The following is a 24,975-nucleotide window of genomic DNA, read 5'->3' on the forward strand; positions in this document are numbered from 1 at the left end:
TTAATGTGTCACAGAAAAGGATGAAATCACATGGACACTTGTAAAAGCAAGCCCCAGTCGAAGAAATCGAAGGATTTCATTGTAAGAGAGCAGTGCAAAATGTACTGGAAATCCATATTTAAGCACCATATGAAGGTCTGCATGAGGGTGCACATTGGGGAAAAACCATTCCGTTGCAAAGTTTATTCAAAGTGCTTCTTACGAAATATGAACCTCAAATGGCACATGTATCTACTTGCTTGGTTCCAAGCATAAATGTTATAATGCTAACCCAGATACGTTAAAGGGGATGGCTAGTAACTGATCAGTGGGAATCAGTGGGAATGCTGGGGAATGATTGTTTCCATCTTTGTGGGATTCATTTAAGAGTGCATTATATATTCTATTGTTGTGTGAAAAGTATCTGCTTCAGAATGGTCTCATATTCAAGTAATGTGCAGTTTAATGTTTCCAGGTTAGCATGCCTGTATGTGGACGGGACATTAAACTGTACATTACTTGAATATAAGACCATTTTGAAGCAAATGATTTTAACAGAGCAATAGATATATAATGTACTCTCAAATGAATCCCACAAGAATTGGAACAATCATCTCCCGGCATTCCCACTGATTCCCACTGATTAGTTGCCAGCCATCCCCTTTAAGTGAGACTATGAGCTCAACCTCTCTTGATGTGTTAAGAAAGCAGATGAATTCATATGAAAACCAAAGCAAGTCCCAATTGAAGAGATGCAAACAACATCAGTGCAAAGTTTGTGGGAAATCCATATCTGAGCACCGTATGAAGGTCCACATGAGAGTGCACACGGGGAAAAAGCCATTCCGCTGTAAAGTTTGTTCAAGGTGCTTCACATGAATTATGAACCTCAAACGGCACATGTCTTTGCATCGTCCCAAGCACACATTATCATACGGCTAACCCAGATTCGTTTAGTGAGACAGTGAGGGCAACCTCTCTTGATGTGTCAAAGAAGAGGATGAAATCACATGAAAACCAGAGTGAGCCGGATAGTGGGAGAGATCCCAGCACTCTTTTGTAAAAAGAGATTTGTGCAAAGTGTGTGGGAAATTAATATTAAAGAAAAATATGATTCACCATATTAGGGTGCACACAGGGGAGAAGCCATTCCGCTGCAAAGTTTGTTCAAAGTGCTTCGCACAAAGTGGGTCCCTCAATCGCCACATGTGTGTGTATGATCCCGAACATGGCTGCCTTCACATGTGTGGTACACCTGCAACATCTCCCACAAATCATGGGTCCACTGTTGCAGGTTGGATGATCGCATGAGGAAACAAAGGAATTTAGCCTACCATCAGCACAAAACAGCTGTTCATGTGCCCAGACATAACCTCTAGCTTGCCAGTGGTGGCATACAATGTATGAGGCTTCTGTCCAGTTAAGCCTGCAAAACTCATGACTACACAGTTTACACAAGGTCAATAGTCACAAGCATGGGTCATCAAACTTTATGGCGAGTTTCTATTTTTTGTCATAACTTTTGATCAATGGGTCCGTTTGTGTCTATAATAAACTTGGATGGTAGATGTCCCCTGGGGAGTGGATGATCACCATTAGGCCAAATGTCATAAGCTGGGGTCAACAAACTTTTAGAGCCCAATGTTGAGTTTTTATGGTGCATTTCTATTATGATTCGCAATTTTTGATCCATAACTCCAATTGTGACTAAACTTGGACGATAGATATCCCTTGGGGAATGGATGGTGACCACAAGGTCAAAGGGCACAGGCAGGGGTCAACGTTAAGTTTTTATGGCATGTTTCCTTTTTTGCCGTAAATGTTTACCATTTTATATCTGTTTTTATCCGTATATATCTTTTTGTCTTGTAGATTTCTGTTTATCTTCACAGGCATGGGTTATAACTTTAATAATACAGCTTACTTTGTACTAACCCTTGGTCCTGATTCCACTTCATAATAATTACTGACTTTACATTTTTTTTTTTAAAATGTCTTCTTTGTACATGGGCGAGACACATTTTTGCACTTGCCTTGTTTTTCAGAGGGATTAATTCCTAATAAACAAATTATATGCGATCAAGCTAGCTGATTTTTTTTCTTCGTGAAAATTTGACCTGAAAATTGACTGTTGACCTGTGAAATATTGAAATTATTGCATAAATTCGACATTTGGAATTAAAGTAAATAGAATATACAAATGTATAGCCAAAATGGGGTTGTGAGTGAGCAATCCCCCTTAAGTAATCAAGGGGGACATGCCTCCCTCCCCCCTCTCCTGGGATTGTCACCTATAAAGTAACAAGCACGTCATGCAAATAAGATAGGAAATAAAGAAAACAAAGCAACAAATTGCTGATCTTAGAATATGTACTCAATAATGAACAGAAAGAGTCCTGCAGTCCCCTTTATGAGGGCAGTGAATTGTTTTTGGGTCATCCTGTACTAAAAATGACTTAAGAATACTGGAGAGCGCCTCAAAAATTAAAGAAATTCCATAAAGGTGCAGGAAATCTCAAACTTCCAAGAAAATTCCTGAAATTTAATCAGTTCCTTGAAAGATTCTTGAAAAACTCATAAAGTCCTGGAAATGCCAGAAAATAATGAGAAGGGGAAGGCCTGCTTACTATACACACACTAAACACTGGACCGTCCTATTTTTATGCCTATTCTACAAAGTGGTTCCGGAATCATTTTTTTTTTTCAGGTTGTCCGTCCGTGTGTTTGTCCTTCAGTCATAATCAACTTTGTAGACAGTGCAACTAAAAAGCCGTTTGAGGTTTGGTGTGTAGACATTGTATGTATAAGTTAGCAAAGTTATGCCTATCACCTTGAGGAGCACATGCTCAGAGTCAAAGGTCAAATGGTCAAGGTCAAATGTTTAAAAAAAAAATCACTATTTCCCCATATCCACACAATGCCTGAAGTGTTTTCTTTGAACTTAGTGTATGTACTACCAATTCTCCAGAGAGAGTTTTGGGTCATGAGCTCATAGGTGAAAGATCAAAATGTTAAATTTCCATGTTTTTCTCCATATTCCGCAAATGGTTCATGGTATCTTAATGAAACTTAGTATATGCACATGTACTGGCCGACAGTGATTATCATGGGAATTTCAGGTCATGATTCTAAGATCGGGTCAAGGTCAACTCCTCTAAAATGTCAATCCTTTCCTCATATATATGAAATGCCTGCAGAATTTTTTCTTGAAACTTGATATATACATGTATTGCCCAAGACATTCTCTGGGGCATTTCTTGCCAAAAGGAAAGAGGTCAAAGGTCAAGTGAAGTGCTGAATTTCAATTCCTCCTCCATATCTCGGAAGTGGCTCAAGGTATCATCATGAAACTTAGTCCGTTTTTGTGCATGTTCTTCCTTACAGTGATTCTCTTGGGAACTTTACGGTCTGAAAAGTCAAGGTTAAGGGTCAAAGGCCAGGTTTAAATGATAATATTTTACCATTTAATACTGAAATTACTTTTACTTAATACCTTTTAGAATTACACAATGCATAATTTCAGAAAAGGGTCAAAGTGAAGTAAAAGCCAATCACCCAATTCAGCCTACATAGTTCAAGGAAAATAAACATTCAGCACATTTTGACAAATCTGTGATTATAAATTTTCCCATTTGAAACTGTCATCACACATTGTCAAGAAGTAGAATTTGATCATATAACTCCCATTATAACTCCCATGTAAGTCACATTCTTCGTAGTCTTCATTGGTTCCCTGTATATTGTTGATGATGTGATGCTCAAGTGTTTTTTCTATTGGATATACGGTATATAGAATATTAGAGGAAATTAAAAGATTGGAGTGGTCCTCGATTAGGATACTTGTAATCATTCCTGTCAATCTGGTGATATGATAAACTGCTTTTGGGACCCTTGAAATTACTCTGACACAGTTATATTCTTAAGGAGATTTCCTTCTTTATGACATTGATAATGAAAGCTGATATTTTATACATGTAATTGATGCCATTTTACCTACAATTTGCTCGCTATTATCTTTCCTGTAGCTGGCGTTTTTACAAGATGTGAAAAAAAAACTTGTCTTACTGTACATGTATCTTAGTACACGTTTTGTAAGATAACATTTTTAGCACATCGAGGCAATTGATGAAAATGTTGGTGGCGGAAACTTCGGTTTTTTCCAGTAAATAGTTCATGTACTGAGTATCCATTTTGTATAATCATAACGTAAATATCAATTCTGAAGATTTGTATGCAGTGCTGTATAAAGAAAATTGAGATATAGCAACAGAATTGTTAGTGACATGCACGGCAATGTACCTCACAAAGTAATTTAATGGAAGAAAAGCTAAAAATGACCATTTCAAATGTTGCATTGTGGGTCAATACATTGTACAGTAAGAAACTTGAAGTGAAGTACTCTAGCATTATGAGTTACTGTGAAAGAGTATCTATGTTGGCATTGTTTTGTTTTCAGCTAAAATCAAGAGAAAGACTGGTCATGAAGAAAAAGTTATCAAATTTGAAAGTGGAATTGAGAGGGACAGACAATTTTGGACATTCTGTAATCTTAATTTATTCAAGGCATTTTTTTTTTCAGCCATCATGAGTCAAATGATGAGCTGATGTTGGTTTATCTCTGATATTACAGTTACAATGGTAAATGATTTTTTTTTCTTGATAAACTAGGTAAACACTCAAAGTAATAAAGTGCATTCACATTGTGTTACATGTTGCAGTGATTTTAGATTATGAGCACCTACAAGTGAAACAATATTGGTGTCATTGACGGATTTTTTTAAATATTGTTTTTGTTGTTTATCTTTAATTTCTACTGTTATAATCCCCAAAGTCAAACGATGATGAGAATTGATGTTATTATGATCAATGTACCTTTTCCAAATTTTGGATTGTCAGGATTTCGATGTCACATTTTGTTAAGGAGAATGTCTTTGTATGACTTGCTTGTAACTTTCATGCAGCTTGGCTATAAGAATACCAGACAATGATGACCATTCAGCTAATACGTTGCAATCCCCCAGATTTTAATCTTGATGTAACATACCGTTTCATTCTAACTTGATTGCTATACAACTGTGCTGCGTGCGCATGTGTCTTCATGCTGAAATTAATCATGCAATCCTGAAGGAGCTACCAATATAGCATGACTAATGAGGACTGGCTGAAAATAGAAAATTAAAGTTTATACCGAAAAGTATCTGGCAATATCAAGTGTGTGGGTGCTTTCATTATTTCTCAAAGTTATATGTTTGGAATGAAGAGATGTAGTAAGAGAGAGATAGAAGGGGACGCGGCTATGTTTGTTAGTGTGTGTGCATGTGTGTGTGCATTACTGCATGCATGAATACAAAAGATCGAGAAAGACAAAGAGAGAGAGGTACAGGTATGAGAAAAGAGGGGTGACAGCAGAAGAGTGTATGGCAGTGATGAGGAAATACAAAAAAAAAAATTATACTCAGTATAATTATATTAAATTATACACTTCAAGATTGCTATTTATTAATTTCTGAATATTAACATTTTTCACAGGTAAGACAACATTTTACATTATCACTGTACCCCCATTCCCACTTACCAAGTGACTAAAATGGTTTGCAAAAGTGTCCAAGCAAGTGAGAACATTTCAAGTAAAACAAGAAAATGTTCTTTTATAGCACAACGTAACGATGTGCATTTTACCCAAATGTCCGTACACTCTTTGTTGCAACACTGTATGCACCATATTATTATTTACTTCACAGCAGAAAAAGTAATTTAATACATGTACACAGGTAATTGCCCTAGTGTACAATTTTGATCTCAAGACGGCGCTGACCGTAATTATGAAATACTAATGTATGATAACCAAGAATTGTGCACTATTTAGATCTGACGAGTTTGTGTGATTGTTAATCAAAACAAATCTCTATATTTGTGCAATCTCATTAAATTGCCACAATCATGATGGTCACAGAAAAACAAAAAATTAGAGCACTTGTTCGTGTATGCATCTCGGATTTTTCTTGTTACTTGATTTCTTTTATTAATGTGAAAGGTGCAGTGGAAAGTTACGTTACACCCATACTGAGCATGCTCACAGTGACGAAACATTGCAAGTGCATTATTCATCATTATAATAGCGTGTCTTTTTCCACCTGCCTGCGCGGAGAGCCAGCTTACATTAATTTAGAAAACATCAGATGGAAACGCGTTGCACTCCATTGAATCCTAAACTGGTCATCGTGATAACGAGTATTAACAATTTATTGTGATGATAAGAAGGATAGGAATTAGAGCAGTAAAGCTAGCTGTAAAAGTGACAGTGATAGCAACAATAATAATGATGATCACAGTAATTATAACAATGATGATTTAGAAACAATGACAACTAGGTATAGTTACTAATACACTTGGTGTCACATATAATATGTGACCGTGCACCACAAAACGAACAAAAAGTCGCACCCCTTGATTTTACTTGAGGACTCAAAAAAGGTGAAACGGGTCAACCAAGTCAATATGAAGTTTTTTCATATTTTCTGAAAGAGCTACTCTTCTACATTATTCTTAAGTTTGGGATCATAAAATGAACGGGAAAGTGCATTTTGAGCAGTTTTTCTACAACGTTTTTGTAGAGTAGTGAGATCAGGTGGATATAGGCCCCTTTTTATATCTTGATAATCCTTTGCACACTCTTCATTTTCAAGTTAGATAACTTTTGAAGGGATAGTGCTACTGCTTTGAAAGTTCGCATTTATCATTGACAGAATATGTTTAATAGATCATGCTCATTTTCAACTTAATCTGATAATCCCTTCATTGTTGTTGCTCCAGTGGTTTACATCCTGTATTTTGGTCCCATTTCATTGCACAGTTAGCACGGTTCGGTAAAGATTAAGCTAGCGCTTGAATAGACAGATAGACCCTGTACTGCAGAGCCTTTTTTCTCTGTTCACACTTTTCCACAGTGTGTGCTTTCTTTCCAATATTCAGATAAGTTAGGAACGTCCATTTCAGTTGATCTATACATCATTTTAAAGCTGAGAGTCTGCTCTTTTAGAGTCTGCCCTTAACTAAAAATCTATGTCTGGCGACTTTGTTGGTTTTGTGATGCAGGGTCACATATGGATATCAGATGTTGGTAATGCTATTAAAGGGCATGTACAGTGCTGTGGATTATACACAGAAAAAGAAGAACGTAAACACTTTTTCTAGTTCAGCTTTCTCAGACTACCTGGATAAAATAGTGTTTTATATACCATGTTAAAAATGATTTAATTAGCTATCAACCTAGTAGGTTAATGAAAAGGTTAACTTTACGCATGAGTGACCACATTCCTTTTTCTCCTCCAAGGCAACAAGAGTAAAATTGCAAAATGGACAAGTTAATATTTAAGCGTATTTGCTCTTCCATGATTATAATAATAAGAACAAAAAACAAATTTAACACAGTAGAAATGCAAATTAGATTTGTACAAATCAACCCTTGATCTCTTTACTGTCTCTGTAACCTTCCAAAGATAAAGAAAGACAAACAATAATGGAGGAAAATGAAAAATCTGTCAATTCCGCAGTCAAAAGACATGAGAAAAAATGGTAACAAAGAAAGTTAAATTTGAAACTTTTGTTTTGCCAAATTGAGAAAATTTTAAATATTTTTTTTTAAAGTTCTCTCATGCATTCCGAAATTCTTTAATTGTGACCGCGCACCTCAAAACGAACATAAAGTCGCACACACTGATTTTGCGTGAGGACTGAAAATAAGTGAAATGGGTCAACCTACCTAATCTTTTGAAAGGGTAATGCTACTGCTTTGAAAGTTGACATTAATTGTGGACAGAATGTGTTAATGAGGCATGCTTAATTTCAGTTTAATCTGATAATCCCTTCATTGTTGTTACTCTGGTGGTTTACTTTCTGTTTTTTGTCCCATTCATCGCGCAGCCAGCACGGTTTGGTAAAGATTACTCTCTAAAAAAGATCGAGTGAAAATTTTCACTCTAAAAAGAGTGAATACAAAAAAGAGTCAATTTCGAGTGAAATTGGAGTGAATTTTGAGTGAAAATGCTCATTTTCACTCATTTTGGAGTGACGTCAGGGATCACTCAAAGATTTTGGAGTGATCCCTGACGTCACTCCAAAATGAGTGAAAATGAACATTTTCACTCAAAATTCACTCCAATTTCACTCGAAAATCACTCTTTTTTTGTATTCACTCTTTTAAGAGTGAATATTTTCACTCGATTTTTTTAGAGAGTAAGCGCTTGAATAGACACTGTACTTTAGAGCCTCTTTTCTCAGTTCACACTTTTCCTGAGCTTTCTTTCCAATATTAAGATAGGTTAGGAGAGTCCATTTGATTCGAGTTATACATCATTTTACATCTTAAAGTCTGCTCTTTCAGAATATGGTCTTAACTAAAAATTCATGTCTGGCGACTTTTTGTTTGTTTTGAGGTGCAGGGTCACAACACAGCCCCTCTGTCTTCAGTAATCAACTCTCATAACGATATTTTACATGTTATGTATGCCGACGATACTCAAATCTACATAATCATACAACCAAATACCCAAGTCGAAGCACTCTGCAAACTTAGTAGATGCGTTGATGATATGAAGCAATGGTCTCACGATAATTATTTGAAATTGAATTGTGTTAAATCGGAATTTTTATATGTTCATTCTCAGTTCAGGCGGGGTAGCTCTCTAACAGAATTTTCCTTTGAAGATAGTACTATCCCCATCTCTCAGTCCGTCAGAGATCTCGGAGTTATTGTAGATAAGCATCTGAACTTTCAACAACATATTAAGAATTCATGTCGTTCTGCTGCTTGGGGTATTTGTAAAATTGGTAAAATACGTAAATTATTGGATCAGTCTTCCACGGAACGTCTCATTCACGCATTTGTTTCCTCTCATCTTGACTACTGCAATTCCCTTCTTGTTAGTCTCCCTGCTTCAAGTACTGCACCACTTCAAAGAATTCAAAATACAGCTGCTAGGCTTGTGACCCTAACAAAAAGATCTGACCACATTACTCCAGTTTTCCAATCCCTCCACTGGCTCCCCATCCATCAACGTATCACTTTTAAAATCCTCCTTATTGTTTACAAGATATGTAATAATCTTGCCCCATCTTATCTTAAAGATTTAATTTCCTTCCGCTCCTCCACTTCAACCCGTTCTCTTCGTTCTTCCTCCGCTCTCCAATTATCACGTGGTCCCCGCACCTGTACACGTTATGGTGATAGGGCCTTTTCAGTTATTTCCCCACTTCTTTGGAATGAACTCCCTTTTTATATTCGTAACGCTGAAAATGTTGATAGGTTTAAGTCATTGTTGAAAACTCATCTGTTTACACAACCTTAATTTTGCTGTTGTTGTTGTTGCTGTCGTTATCATAATATGTACATAATGCTGTATTTTGTTTTTACGTTATATATATTATTCTTTCCCCGATTTGATGCGCTTAGAAACATCAGTATTAAGCGCTATATAAATGTTATTCATTATCATTATTATCATTAACAACCAAAGGTAAAATGAAGAAATTCTGTCGATTTTATTACCTTTAAGGCTTACTCTTCATGTAATTCAAAATTTGAATTGATGGAAAATGCACATCCACCTTCAGTTTCCCCACTATCTTTTTGTTTTGAATATAAAGGAAAACAAGGGAACGGAAACTGATTTCTGCTGTTTCATTCGTGTCTCTCATTGCGTTAAACTGGTCTTATGTTATCATTGCTACCTTAGAGGGCATTTGCAAATCAATTTCATCTCGAGTATTAAATGGATGTAAAGGGAGGGAAAGCCCCTGATTGTTCACTTGCGAAACAGTTTCTTGGGGGGGGGGGGTTGTGTCTACAGTGCACTCCCGTTACAACGAACACGATTATAACGAAACTTCATTATAACAAAACAACTTCTGGTCATAAAACGAACACGGTCATAGTGAAATTTTTGTTATAACGAAGTCTTTTCCGAGCGCCACTGACAAAGTTACCTGGATATGCATGGTCTGCGACAGCCCTAACCATTCACTTTCTCTTTTCGACTCGTACATCAGTGAATCTGACAATAACTTCCAAGCGTTACCAGATGAAGGAGATTCACCTGCTAATCGTACAGATGCCCGTACGTCATTACCTTGTAATGACTCAGACCTACCAGCCACTCCACCCTCCATCTCGAGCAACACCACACAGGCTTCTCCAAACTCAGAGATCAACCCTGGACCTCCTGTACACCAATCCTCTCCAGTGATCAAAAAAGGCAGAAGAAGAAAGAATGTTGCAAAGCCATTGAAGGTCCTCTCAGTCAACCTGCAAAGCTTGAGCGCCAAAAGAGAAGCCTTTTGGGAAGCAGTTGATGCAAGTCAACCCGATGTCATTGTTGCAAATGAAACTTGGCTGAAGCCTTCGCTACTTAATGCCGAAATGATGCCGCCAGGTTATAACCCACCCATCAGAAAGGATCGTCCCGATGGATATGGAGGTGTACTGCTTGCCACCAAAAAGGATTTAATCGACTGTGAGATTCAAATTGTCAATGACTGTGAACTTGTTGCATCCAAAATACAAGTTTATGGTCAGCAACCGCTCATCATCATCTCTGTTTACCGACCACCAAAAAATGACTTAACCTATGCACAAACAATGTGCGAGTCTATCCGACAAGTGGTTCTTAGTAACCCTTCTGCTGTAGTGTGGGTCAGCGGAGACCTGAATCTTCCTGATATCAACTGGGACTCATCATCAATAATTGGTCACCAGTACACAAGCGTCATCAACAATCAATTTTTGTCCACTTTCAATGATATTGGATTGACTCAGATTGTCAATTTTCCAACAAGGAATGATAAGACTCTAGATGTGTTCCTCACAAACAGGCCTGCTCGTGTAAGCAAATGTGTGCCCCAGGAGTAAGCGACCATGACATAGTTCAAACACTATCTGATGTCCGTGCCAAAAGGCAGAAACCAATCCGCCGTAACATCTTCTTGTGGAAGAAGGCTGACATGGACAAAATCAAGTCAGAAATTAGAACCTTTTGCGACAACTACTTAGAGGCAAATACAGTCAGAACAGACATTGATAATCTTTGGAGTCAGATATCGACTGAACTGCACAGGATCATCAACACTATGGTCCCCTCCAAACTATCATCAGCACGTTATAGTCAACCATGGATAAACCAAAATCTTAAGTCACTCTCCAGAAGGAAAGGGCGAGCCTACAAGAAGGCTCGTAGGTCCAAGAAGATTAAGGACTGGACTCGCTACAAAAACCTCAAAAAACTAATGCAACGCGAATGCAGATCTGCATACCACACTTACATCAGTGACGTGCTATGCGAAGAGGAAGGCAAGCCAAAGAAATTTTGGTCATACATCAAAAGCAGAAGGTGCGAAAACTCTGGAGTTGCTCCTCTAATGAAAGATGGCTTTCTTCAGACTGAACCTGCTGCAAAAGCCAACCTGCTGAATGAACAATTTACATCAGTTTTCACCCAGGAGACCACATCTGACCTGCCAGACCTTGGAGAGAGCCCACATCCAACAGTTCCTGTCTTTTCTGTTGACAAGGAAGGGGTAAGGAAGCTTCTAAGCAAACTCAAGCCCCACTCTGCCAGTGGTCCAGACGGTCTACCAGCCTATCTCCTCAAAGAAGTGGCAGATGAACTATCCCCTGCTCTGACACTCCTCTTCAATGCCACACTCCACCAAGGAAAGATCCCGCAAGAATGGAAATCAGCGTATGTCACACCAATCTATAAAAAGGGGGACAAACACAGACCGGAAAATTATAGGCCCATATCTCTGACATCTATCATCTGTAAAGTTGTTGAACATATAATACACAGCCAGATTATCTGCCACCTTGATAACCACGAGCTTCTTTCTGATTGCCAGTTTGGCTTTAGGAAGAAACGTTCGTGTGAGTCACAGCTCTTGGTAACTGTTCACGATCTTGCCACTGGACTTAAAGATAAAAAACAGATGGATGCCATCCTGCTCGACTTCTCCAAAGCTTTTGATCGAGTACCACATGAGCGCCTTCTTCAAAAGCTTCATTTCTACGGAATCAGGGGACAGATCCTACATTGGATCAGGGACTTCCTCACAGGGCGTACACAGCAGGTCATACTAGAAGGGACCAAAAGCAACATCACACATGTAACATCTGGTGTGCCTCAAGGCACTGTCCTTGGACCCTTGCTCTTTCTGGTGTTCATCAATGACCTCCCAGAGTGTGTCTCTTCAAATATCCGCCTGTATGCTGACGATGCCCTATTATACCGTATAATTGACTCACCTACAGACATTGACATTCTTCACAGAGATCTTGCTAACATACAGGAATAGGAGAGGAAGTGGCAAATGGCCTTCAACGCGGAGAAGTGTGAAGTGTTCAGGATATCAAACAAAAGGAAGAACATCGTAGGAGATATCCAGTACTCAATCCATGGAAAAGCACTCCGCACTGTTGATGAAGCGAAATATCTCGGAGTCACACTTCATCGCAATCTTAGCTGGAAACCACACATACAAAATATCTGTAAGAAGAGTAATAGTACACTTGGTTTTCTTCAGCGCAATCTGAGGAGGTGTCCGTCCAACATCAAGGAACAAGCTTATAAGACATATGTCCGCCCAACGCTTGAATACGCCTTCTCAGTTTGGGATCCCCACACCAAAGAACTCATATCTGATATAGAAATGGTCCAACGACGTGCAGCAAGATTTGTGACGGCTGACTACAACCAACAAAGTAGCGTGGCTCTAATGTTACACAATCTTCACTGGCAGTCTCTACAGGAGCGTCGTGCGCACAACAAGGCCATCATATTATACAAGATCATCAACGGCCTTATTGCTATCCCTGCTTCCCCACCATACCTGTATCATTCATCAGACCTGACCAGAGGCCACCACACCCAACTCCGGCAACATCACTGCAGAATCCTCTCTTACCAACACAGTTTCTTCCCAAGTGTTGTTTGCATCTGGAACGGCCTTCCCACAGCTGTGGTTTCAGCTCCGTCTCTCGAGACCTTTCGGAGCAGTTTGAAACCACTTACACTCCGATAACCCTCATACTAAGGAGGTTTTTTTTTTATTTGCACCATTAAGTTTATTATCTTGCACCAGATGTTATGTTTGTTCCTGTAGTCACACCTATAGCACCCAGTACGACAATACTCTTTGAGAGTGATGTACTTATTGGAAGAAGAAGAAGAAGAAAGACAAACAAACGAAATGTGCTCCGTAATAACGAAATGAGGATCACTTTCGAAAATACGTATTGGCCTTAGCAAGCATTATAGCGTCTCTGCGCGCGAACTCGTCACATCACTGTGTGTTTGCTTGGTGTGTCACGCACAGTTTCCGAGGGGAACTTGCGTTATTGTAAGACAATAAACTGAAATTGAATAACCATATGTTTTAATGTTCACATAGCTTTTCAGTGTATGACGAGTACCCGTACTCAACAAACAGTATTATGATTTATGCGTGGCTTCCTTGTTTTCGTTATACATAATAATCGAGATTATGTATGAATACGTATTATGTATTGTTCGGTTATAAACGAAATGTCATTATAACGAAAGAAATCTACCAGTCTGTATCATTTGGTTATATATATTACGAGAGTGCACTGTATAGTGATTCCATTTCCGGGCCACCTAGAGAATAGTATAGCCATCTATTTATTATCACGTACTGTTGGTTCGCAGTAAACCCATCTTTAAGTGTATAGTATACAGCAATATCAGATTGAGGGGAGGATGAAGGAGTATGACCCCCTTCACCCCGCCCCACCCCCCCCCCGATGATAATGATAAGTATCATGATAATAGTCTAATACTGAAAAAAAGGTGAATGAAAATGAAAACAATTATATTTGAATAATCGCACCGAGCATTTTTAGGTTACACTGAGCTGCCATCCCCCATCCGCACCCCCTCAAAATAAGAAAAAGGAGAATACCTTATTTCTACTTTTAAAATAAAGGCTCATTTTATATTTAACACAATGTATCGTAAAGCAATGTCGCTATAATTATTTTCAAAAAGTTTTTTTTTTCTTTTTTTTTCTTTTTTTTTAAACGAAAGGTCAATTGTCGTATATCATGTTATAAATCATGCGAACGGGCCAGCAGACTCTCCAGTACCCCCTGCCGTGAAGTATCATAGGACACACTGTTAATTCGGCATGAAAAAGAAAAAATGAAATAAAATTAAAATGTGCACCAACAAAATGATTGTAAAAATCTTGTAATGAAAATAATTTAAAAACAAGTCCTACATCAGTTACAAATCAGGAGAACGGGCCCGCAGACACTCATGACCCCTACGAATCATTTTGTGATATACATCTTCAATTCGGTGTGAAAAGAGAAAAATGCCGTTCCTGCTTCAATATAGTAATTATAGGCCTACACATTTTGTAACTTGAAAAATTGAACCCTTATTAAAGTTGTTCCCACAACATCTTGTCTCGGCTTCGATTGTGAGTTGTCCAGAGTGCCCCCAGGGACGAGCGGTCGTGTGGCCAATGGCGTATCTAGGGGAAACGGCGCCCGGGGCAAGCGTGAAAATTGTGCCCCATATTTCTGAAAAAGTGTTCAACCCCAACCCCATCCCGGTAGGGACTTTTAACAAAGTCTACATGATATGCTTTTTTCAAGCACTTAAAATGGGTCTTTTGAGGGTGATTTAAATGTAGCAAATTTTGATAAATTCTGGCGAGCGAGCGCAGCGAGCGAGCCGGAAATTTTTGTATTTCAGCTTACAAAACATGGGATTCTTGCCATTTTTTACTTATCAAATCTTACAATTCTAATCAAGATATAGTGACGGCCTTATAGATAACGATTTACACCAACAAACTGAGGACTTTACAAAAATACTCTAAATTAGTGCGCGCGAGTGAGCCGAAATTTGTATATTTCTGCGTCATCATCACGTTTTGTTCTTATCTCTCTTTTTTATATATATATATATAAATTTTGGCGAGCGAGCGCAGCGAGCGAGCTGAAAATTTTTGTATTTCAGCTTACAAAACATGGAATTTTTGTCATTTTTTGCTTATTAAATCTTACAATTCTAATTAAGATATAGTGACGGCCTTATAGACAACAATTTATACCAACAAACTGAGGACTTAAAAAAAATACTCTAAATTAGTACGAGCGAGTGAGCCGAAATTTGTATATTTCCGCGTCATCATTGCGTTTTGTTCTTATCTTGTTCGAGTTGGGGTTTTTTGCGCCCCCCCCCCCCGTATGTTCGAAACCGCTGGCGCCTTTTGATCCAATTGGCGATCGCTTCAGAACGAAAGAAATTGCAGCCGCTGCTCAGTGAAATATTTTGCCTGCTAAATATTAAATGACATGTGTGAACACATTATATACATTGTCATTTTGTCCGTGTCATCATCAAGTTTTGTTCTTATCTCTCTTTTTTTATAATAATATATATACATTGTGGCGAGCGAGCGAGCGCAGCGAGCGAGCCGAAAATTTTTGTATTTATTTTCAGCTTACAAAACATGGAATTTCTGGCATATTTTGCTTATTAAATCTTACAATTCTAATCAAGATATAGTGACGGCCTTATAGATAACGATTTATACCACCAAACTGAGGACTTGAAAAAATACTCTAAATTAGTACGAGCGAGTGAGCCGAAATTTGTATATTTCCGCGTCATCATTGCGTTTTGTTCTTATCTTGTTTGAGTTGGGGTTTTTTGCGCCCCCCCCCCCCCGTATGTTCGAAACCGCTGGCGCCTTTTGATCCAATTGGCGATCGCTTCAGAACGAAAGAAATTGCAGCCGCTGCTCAGTGAAATATTTTGCCTGCTAAATATTAAATGACATGTGTGAACACATTATATACATTGTCATTTTGTCCGTGTCATCATCAAGTTTTGATCTTACCTTCTTTTTTATATATATTTGGCGAGCGAGCGCAGCAAGCGCGCCGAAAATGTTTGTATTTCAGCTTATTCAGCTAATTCTTGTGTGGACACAATAAACATTGTCATTTTGTCCGCGTCATCATGTTTTGTTTTTATCTTGTTTGATTTGGATTTCTGCCCCCCCCCCCCCATCATTCTCCCTCCCCCCCCCCCCCCCCCCCCCCCTCCCCGCCTTCCGGGCGAGTTTTTCTTCTTCTTCTTCTTCTTCTTCTTTCTTTCTTTTCTTCTTTTTCTTCTTCGTTTTTTTTCCTTCTTTTCTTCGCTTTTTTGTTCGTTTTTTGCGCCCCCAGAGAATTGACGCCCATCCAGGGCACGTGCCCCCCTTGCCCCCCCCCCCCCCATATACGCCGCTGCGTGTGGCAGAAATGTCCAGATAGTGTTAGACTGCACGCCTCAGACTTTGCAAAACTTCTACAGGATTACGTATAGATTTGACTGTAACGGGAATTCTGATTGGACAGTCATACAGAAAAATGCGCATACGTACGTAAGCAAGAATAGCATACAATTGTACGTATTGCTTAGAGCGAAACGTAAGTATTGTACAATAATGTGTGTGCTTAGTAGCGTACACGCGTGCTTAACTGAGCTCACTGATTGGTCAATAAGTGTAAGGGCCCTACGTGGGTTGTTTTGAGCGTATAAGTACGTACAAATAGGTCCCTATAGAAGCTAGCTAGCGCTAAGAGGGCTTCCTCCCGCGATCTCGTGTAGTAGGCCCTATACGCTCATGGGCGAAATCACAGCACGAGTTCTGTGGGCAAAATACGGGCACCATTGCGCCATTGAAAGCAACAGACCGATAGAATGCGTATATTATGTGATGATAACATCAGTACCATATCACTGGGAACCACTGCCTCTCTTTCTCCCCCCCCCCCCCCCCTTTAAGGGAGCATAATAGGCCTACAGGGGAAACGTACTTCGGATCTCATTTTGTCGTTCAGAAGTACCCTTTCTGTCTAATCCTGAAATGCATTTAAATGCCATTTTCAAACCTGCAATATCCCACAAAGTTTGAGCTAAAGAAGCTCAAACTATGAAACTATGAATTCCTCTACAAAGTGCATTTTTGGTTGGAAGATGAAAGCTTCTCTGATGGAATTTGAGGTTACTATATTTCATTGGGTACGTGTACGGAATATAGGTGATTTTTTGAGTGACAAGAACTCGTAGTCTCGCTTTGCGGACCCTTGGACAGAATAAGAGCAGAAGAACCCACCCTGGAAATTTGATGGATGAAAGGATATATCTCACTTATCCAGGTTAGTGAAGATGAAACACCTCATTTCTCCCTGCTATTTTACAGAATTTTTTGAAATTTGAATTTTAACACACGTTTCTATGGGGAATTATTTACCCGTGTGAGCCCTAGATGGTATTAATGGCGGCGATGGCCAGCCATAGTTTCGCTGGTGCAAATGCGTGCACACAGCATGCATGGCTGATCAGGATGTTTGAAGCTCCTTGATAGGATGCAGTACACACATTCATACCACAGTTCTGTGATCCATACAATAGGCTTAGCTTTGTATTCGGGTTGAACTTCGGAGTGACATTTCGCTAGCAATTAGAATTAGAATTTTGGGTTGTTAACATCAAAATCATCTTTCTTTTTTTTGGAACAATTGCAGAATACCCCACCAATTCTTCATATGAACGTTGGTCAACCAACGCCAACGATCTGGTTATTACAATATTAGTGCCTAGCTGAGGTCTATAGATACTAGAGACTTAGAGTATTGTTGTACTATACCCCGCACGACGAGAGCATGTTACAAAGGTGTTGAGCCAACGACAAACGATGTGTATAGTAATGAAAAATATTGAATAGCTTTAAAAACGAACCAATGATGTTCAACGACGCACTTACCGATGTGATTTTTTTTTTTAGCCAACTCACAAACAATGCAATGCCACCGATCGATGTGCATAGTTTGTGGCCAACGCACCAACAGTGTGATAGGGTATTAATGAATGTTTTGCCAACGCACTAACAATGCCAATGCCGCAATGGTGTGAAATTTACGGCCAACGCACCAACGATCCGATAAGAAATTTATATGTGGCCAACGCAACGACGTGAAATTTGTGGCCAACGCACCAACGATGCTAATTACATGTATGAAAAAATTATAATGGTCAACGCACCAACGATGCCAACAATGTTAAATCTGTACTTGTACTATTAGTCAACGCACCAACGTGTTGCAACGATGCCAACGATTTTTATGTAAGGGCCAACGCACCAACGATGGATAATTCGTACTTGTGGAAAACGCACCAACGCGATGCCAACGAACCAACGATGCCAACGATATTAAATCTGTAGGGCCAGGGCACCAAGATGCCAACGATATTAATCTATAGGGCCAACGCACCAACAATGGACAATTAATTTGTAGTGTAGCCAACGCACCAACGATGCCGACAATATTAAATTTACAGGGCCAACGCACCAACGCAAATAATGAATAATTTGTACTTGTAGCTACCACAATGCGAACGATGGACGATTTGTACTTGTAGCCAACGCATCAACGATGCCAACGTTATGAAATTTACAGGGCCAACGCACCAACAATGCCAACGATGTACAATTTGTATTTTTAGCCAACGCACCAACGATACCAACGATATGAAATTTACAGGGCCAACGCACCAACGATGCCAACGATGTACAATTTGTACTTTTAGCCAACGCACCAACGAAGCCAACGATATTAAATTTATAGATAGGGCCAACGCACCAACGGTGCCAACGATGTACAATTCGTACTCGTAGCCAACGCACCAACGATGCCAACGATATGAAATTTACAGGGCCAACGCACCAACGATGCCAACGATGTACAATTTGTACGTGTAGCCAACGCACCAACGATGCCAACGATATTAAGTTTATAGGGCCAACGCACCAACGATGCCAACGATACTAACTTTACACGGTCAACGCACCAACAATGAACAATGAACAATTTGTATCTGTAGCCAACGCACCAACAATGCCAACGATGGACGAGCGGTGTACTTGTAGCCAACGCACCAACGATGCCAACGATGTACAATTTGTACTTGGAGCCAATGCACCAACGATGCCAACGATGTTCAATTTGTACTTGAAGCCAACGCACCATGCAACGAAGCCAACAATATTAAATTTATAGGGCCAACGCACCAACGATGCCAACGATGTACAATTTGTACTTTTAGTCAACGCACCAACGAAGCCAACGATATTTATAGGGCCAACGCACCAACGATGGCAACGATGTACAATTTGTACTTGTAGTCAACGCACCAACGATGCCAACGATATTAAAGTTAAAGATAGGGCCAACGCACCAACGATGTACAATTTGTACTTGGAGCCAATGCACCAACGATGCCAACGATGTTCAATTTGTACTTGAAGCCAACGCACCATGCAACGAAGCCAACGATATGAAATTTACACGGCCAACGCACCAACGATGCCAACGATGTACAATTTGTACTTTTAGCCAACGCACCAACGAAGCCAACGATATTAAATGTATAGGGCCAACGCACCAACGATGTCAACGATGTACAATTTGTACTTGTAGTCAACGCACCAACGATGCCAACGATATTAAAGTTAAAGATAGGGCCAACGCACCAACGATGTACAATTTGTACTTGTAGCCAACGCACCAACGATGCCAACGATGTACAATTTGTGGCCATGCAACGCACCAATGATGCCAACGATGTGAGAATTTACGGCCAATACTAACGATGCCGACGATGTGAAATCCAACGGCCAACGCACCAACAATATGCCAAGGATCCAATATGAAATTTATATGACAACTTTCCATCAGAAAATTCAAACTGTGAACGATTTAATAAATAATTTTTAAACCATGCTAATTCAGGAGCACACCATTATCTTCTAGTTTTACTTGTATCTAGGTGTCACTTGTAAGACTACCCAAATGAAACATTCTCAGAAATGTACCATATCACAAAGCAAACCAAATTAATATATTTTGATAATGTCGAAGACTAACAAAATATCTAAGACATTATCACCTTCAGTACAACTGTCACAACAGGTGGTCATCCTTATAATAAAGAAAACGCTCAGTTTCGTACATCACATCCATCAACAACTTGTGAACATAGCTTTGATAACACTCTTGCTTGTAACTATTTCACCATTTTGCTCCATCTGTGAGATACCAATAAGCCACTACTAAAAGAGAACAGACCACTTCAAGAGGAATTCAAATTCTATAAGTTGATAATCGATTTTGTAACTGCTAAAACATCCAAAAACTAAGCTGTTAAAACAAACGTATCCTTAAAGGTGGGTCCCGTTTGATCAGAAAATATTTCATTAGGTCTTTAAACATAAGTATATCTATACTTCTTCCCCCTTGTCCCCCTTTATCGATCACAACATTTTTGAATCCGCCATAATCAAACCTGAAATTTCAGTTATAGCATATTTCATAGCCATAACTTAGCTCTATCATTTTCACTTCGACAAAGAAATAAAAGGAAAAAAAAAACTTTATACGACTGTAGATACTCTGCAGCTTCAATTCTCCCCCCCCCCCCCAAAAAAAAATGACATGTATCAAATTGCTCCTTCACATAAGTAAACATCCCCCACGATCACTTTTGGCTACGCCGGTGCGTCTAAGCGGGGGTTGGGATGACTTTACCCCCCCCCCCCCCCCCCACAAACACACACACACACACACAAACACACACACACACATACCCACACACGCACACACACACTGTAAAACGTTCCGCGGCCCCTGCAATTAATCTTTATCTTTATCGGTTGGACAAAAGGAGATAGAATAAATACAGATATTAAGGACTTTCAGGCTTTCAAACGAAGGGGCGTAAGTAGGTACAAAATACCAAGGTGATGAAATGGGGGGGGGGGAGGGTTAATTGGCGATGATTTCACATTTTCAGACTAGAAATGCAGAGATCTGGCGTACTGTCAGTTATTGGTTTGAGCTTGTATCAAAAATCATAAAAGCACATATTGGCCGTGCCATATAAGTTTGGGATTAATGTGCGGGGGATATCCTCTACCTCATTACTGTAAATGTTGTCTTATTAGCCTTGAAAGTCACAGATCTGGTGCAATTTTTTGTTTTTTGTTTGTTTGTTGTTCGTTTTTTTTTGGGGGGGAGGGGGGGTGGGGTGAAATAGTTGCTGTTTGTTTTAAATAAAAAAAGAAAATATTTACGTACAAACTGTGTAAATATACCGTTATATATCCTCCGTTATTTATTGTCAAATTGTCTTCTACAAATTCCTTCGTTAATCAATACACCTATCCATTCATACATAAACGTGTATATTATTACATGTATTTATATGTTGTATATGAATTGTATATAAAAATATATACGTCAATTTATTATATATATATGTATATATATATATATCCTTTCTTTCATATTTTCACTTTGTTCTTTATATTCCTTCGTTGATTACATGAAACAAATCATTTCAAATGTAATTCACGGAGAAAATTATAAAGTACAAGTTGAAAATAAGAAACAAAGGAATACATAATATATACGTGTATATAATTTATATATATGTATATATGTCTGTATGTATATATATATATCTATGTATATATAAATTTAGTATTAACATATGTATATATACCTATATATATATACATGATATTTATATTGTTATTCATGGAAATGTTTGTTTGAATAGGAACATTTAAACCGAAATTACTGTAATTTGCATCCTGTAATTCACGAAGATAATTGTTAAGTATATACGAATGGAAAATCAAAAACAAAGGGATACATATATAAACATATATATTATATATATATGTATATATATATATATATATGTGTATACATATACCTATATATGTATATATGATATATATATTATGTTGTTTTTTGTTTGTTTGTTATATATTAGTCTTATAATTTGTTTCTTGTAATTCACATAGAAAATTGTAAAGTATTAATTGAAAATAAGAAACAAGGGATATATATATACATATATATATATATATACATAATATATAGTGTCCCATATGTATTATACATGTAAATGTATGTATCTATATATTTATTGTATATATCATATGTATAGCATACATATGATATATACCTAAATATACCAATATATATGTATATATATATATATATATATATACTATTCATTATATATTATTTCTTGTTTTTGGATGTCCGAATTTCGAATTCTTCTGCTTAGTGTTGTACCATTACTTTATCACCATTGTAATCGCAACATGCACATCACTTTCAACCATTACTCATAATAAGTGAAACTGTATACATGTAAAGATAAGGAGAGGGAGTATTCATTGCGAATAATTGTTTATATTTAACATTTTACTCACAAGGTTGTATGCACTAACAAAGACAGTGGAATGATTCGACAGCAAAACACTTCAATTGATCATTTTGCAAAGAGGAAAAGAGATGGGTGTGTAACGCATTTATTTTCTCACATTACTAGAGCAATATCTTTCAAAAGAATTATAATTTTGTTTACTATCAAGAAAGGCATGCACAACCAATGAATTTGAACATTGCGATTTACGTACGAATTTACACTAAAATTGGTTCAAGGAAATGTGCAGCTCCACAGCATCATAGAAATTCAATCGTACAATCGTATATAAATGTATATTATATTATAAGTAATACAGTCTGCTCTGGGTAAATATAAGAATTTCTAATTCGTCATTCTAGTTGTATATTTGTACATACTATATGACATATTGGTACAATTATTTTAGTTTGCCGATTTATTATTACGTGTAAGGATCAAAGAGTACAGTGTCAGCATCCTTAAGCTATCATTTTGATTACATATCCACAGCTTGAACGTTTATGATATGAAAGTTTCATCATAACGACTCGGTCTTACGTACATGAAATGCTATATATTAAAAAAATGTGTAACATTAAAAGATAACATTATGTATGAAATTACATGGACACTAATTGGGCAAAAAAAAAATTACAATATTTAAGTATCAAATGATCATTTATTTCCTTCTCACACCACTATAAAAAACACGAGTATACATTTACGTAGATGATTATAATGACAACTGTCATATCATCATTTCGACATGTTCAAGATTACACGTACATATTCTATCACACCTTTAGACCCATTTTGCACAGTTGTTATGGTCAAAAACCTTTGAATGTCATTGAGGAACTTGATGAATAAGTCTTCTTGCTTGTGTTGGTGCCGAATAAACTCTGCGAAATATGGCCCGCTGTCGTAGTGTTTCTTTGCCAGAGAAGTTGTTTGGTGTCTCCAAAGCGATACGTGCAGTAAAAATGTTGTGTTATTGTGAAGTTCTTCTATGATACCATATCAAAATAGTTCTAGCATAGATGCTACAAAGCCCTCATCTGGTCATTATCAATGCATGTACATGGAATTAATCGTCTTACGATCTATCAAGGTCAAAAACCTTCGAAATGTCGCTGATGAACTGCAAGAATAGGTCGTCTCCCTTGTGCTGGTAGCGGTAGATGAACTCCGCGAAATATGACGCGTAGTGTTTCTTTGTTCTGCTGTACGATGGCAGAGAAGTCTTCAGGTGTCGCCAATGAGATTCTATGGTATTGGTGTGAAAACCTTCGTCGTTTTTGAATTCCACGGAATGGTTAACTCTCTGATGAGCGTATCCATGTTTTGACAAATTTGAATACGCCTTCCAACAGTCTGACACAATAAGTGTTCCTTCCCGGATATGTTCCTTGATGAGAGGAAGCAGCGTCGCTTCAGATCGGTCGTCTACGGCGCAAACAAAACTCTGTCTGGAATCTCGCTCAACTCCTCCAAACACCCATTGTCCTTCCACAACATGGCCGACGTTATACTTCCTCTTGCCAACTTTTGTCTCGTCAATTTCAACGACTTTTCCGGGTCCACCAATCATCGATTTCTGACTCAGAAGTACTTCCAAACACACTTCCCGGCAAAACATATCCCAGTCCACTGATGTGTGTTCTGATACGCGAAGCTGCGCCCTTATTGCCGATTGCTTCATCCCCATAGTCCACCAGTACGTGTATTTCAGAACTTCTTCAATACTCATGTTTGTGTAAGAGAACCAAGAGTTATGGCGGAGGGACACTTCCTTCTGATGGCGGTTTTTCCCCTTCATGACTCGACAGACCCACTTGTATCCATCGAACCTGTCAGTTGTTTGGAGCAACTTCATGGGAGACCCACACGATGGACAATTTCTCTCCTTGGTTAGTAATTTCCGGTCATACAACCACTCGAGCGTTACGTGCTTGTCCCATAACACGTTTGTCACGAGTTCATCGTAGGTCATGTAAGAAGAACTTGTTGTTCCACGGTGATAACTACGATGCCAAGTCGAAATCTCGGTGCTTTTGTCCTTGATATTACCAAAGTTAGCACCAACCTGAATCCCACGACTTTGTCTCAAACAGTAATGGGTCATAATGCAAGGGGAAAGCGACTAATATGACTAACAGTGTTGCAAACGGAGAACTTGTGTAAGGAGATATATAAATGAAGTAACTTCACAAATTCAGTTGACAGGACGCATCACAAGCTCTTAAATCGTTGTGAGTAACTCGGAGTGCAACGTACTATAGCAGTAGAACAAGAGACGAATATTATGTGAAGAAGTTGGCATGAAGTTTTATAGCCGACGTTGCCGGGAGCATGCCGTGTGCAAAATTTACTTCTGCGCATGATCAAATCCTCGAAACGTCCCTTCGGGAGGGGGGGGGGGGGGGGGGGGGGGAGTACGGAACTCGGCCAAAAGCGTTCGGTCCCGATGCTAAGGTAATAAGAGCATTGGTAAGGGTGACCCAGACAGCCAATCAGCGATCTTGTCCCCACACCTCAGTCCTGTGCAGGAAAGCGATGTGCTGCTGGAGTCCGAGTACGAAAACTGACGCACAGCTGTTTGCTTTAGCGTATTCTCGGTCTTTCCGTTTTTACGTGTGCGCACGCACACACATACAAACTC

The sequence above is a fragment of the Diadema antillarum genome, unplaced genomic scaffold (assembly GCF_040938485.1).
Source record: "Diadema antillarum isolate AM-2024a unplaced genomic scaffold, OU_Dant_1.0 scf00000030, whole genome shotgun sequence".
In the NCBI taxonomy this organism is placed as follows: domain Eukaryota; kingdom Metazoa; phylum Echinodermata; class Echinoidea; order Diadematoida; family Diadematidae; genus Diadema; species Diadema antillarum.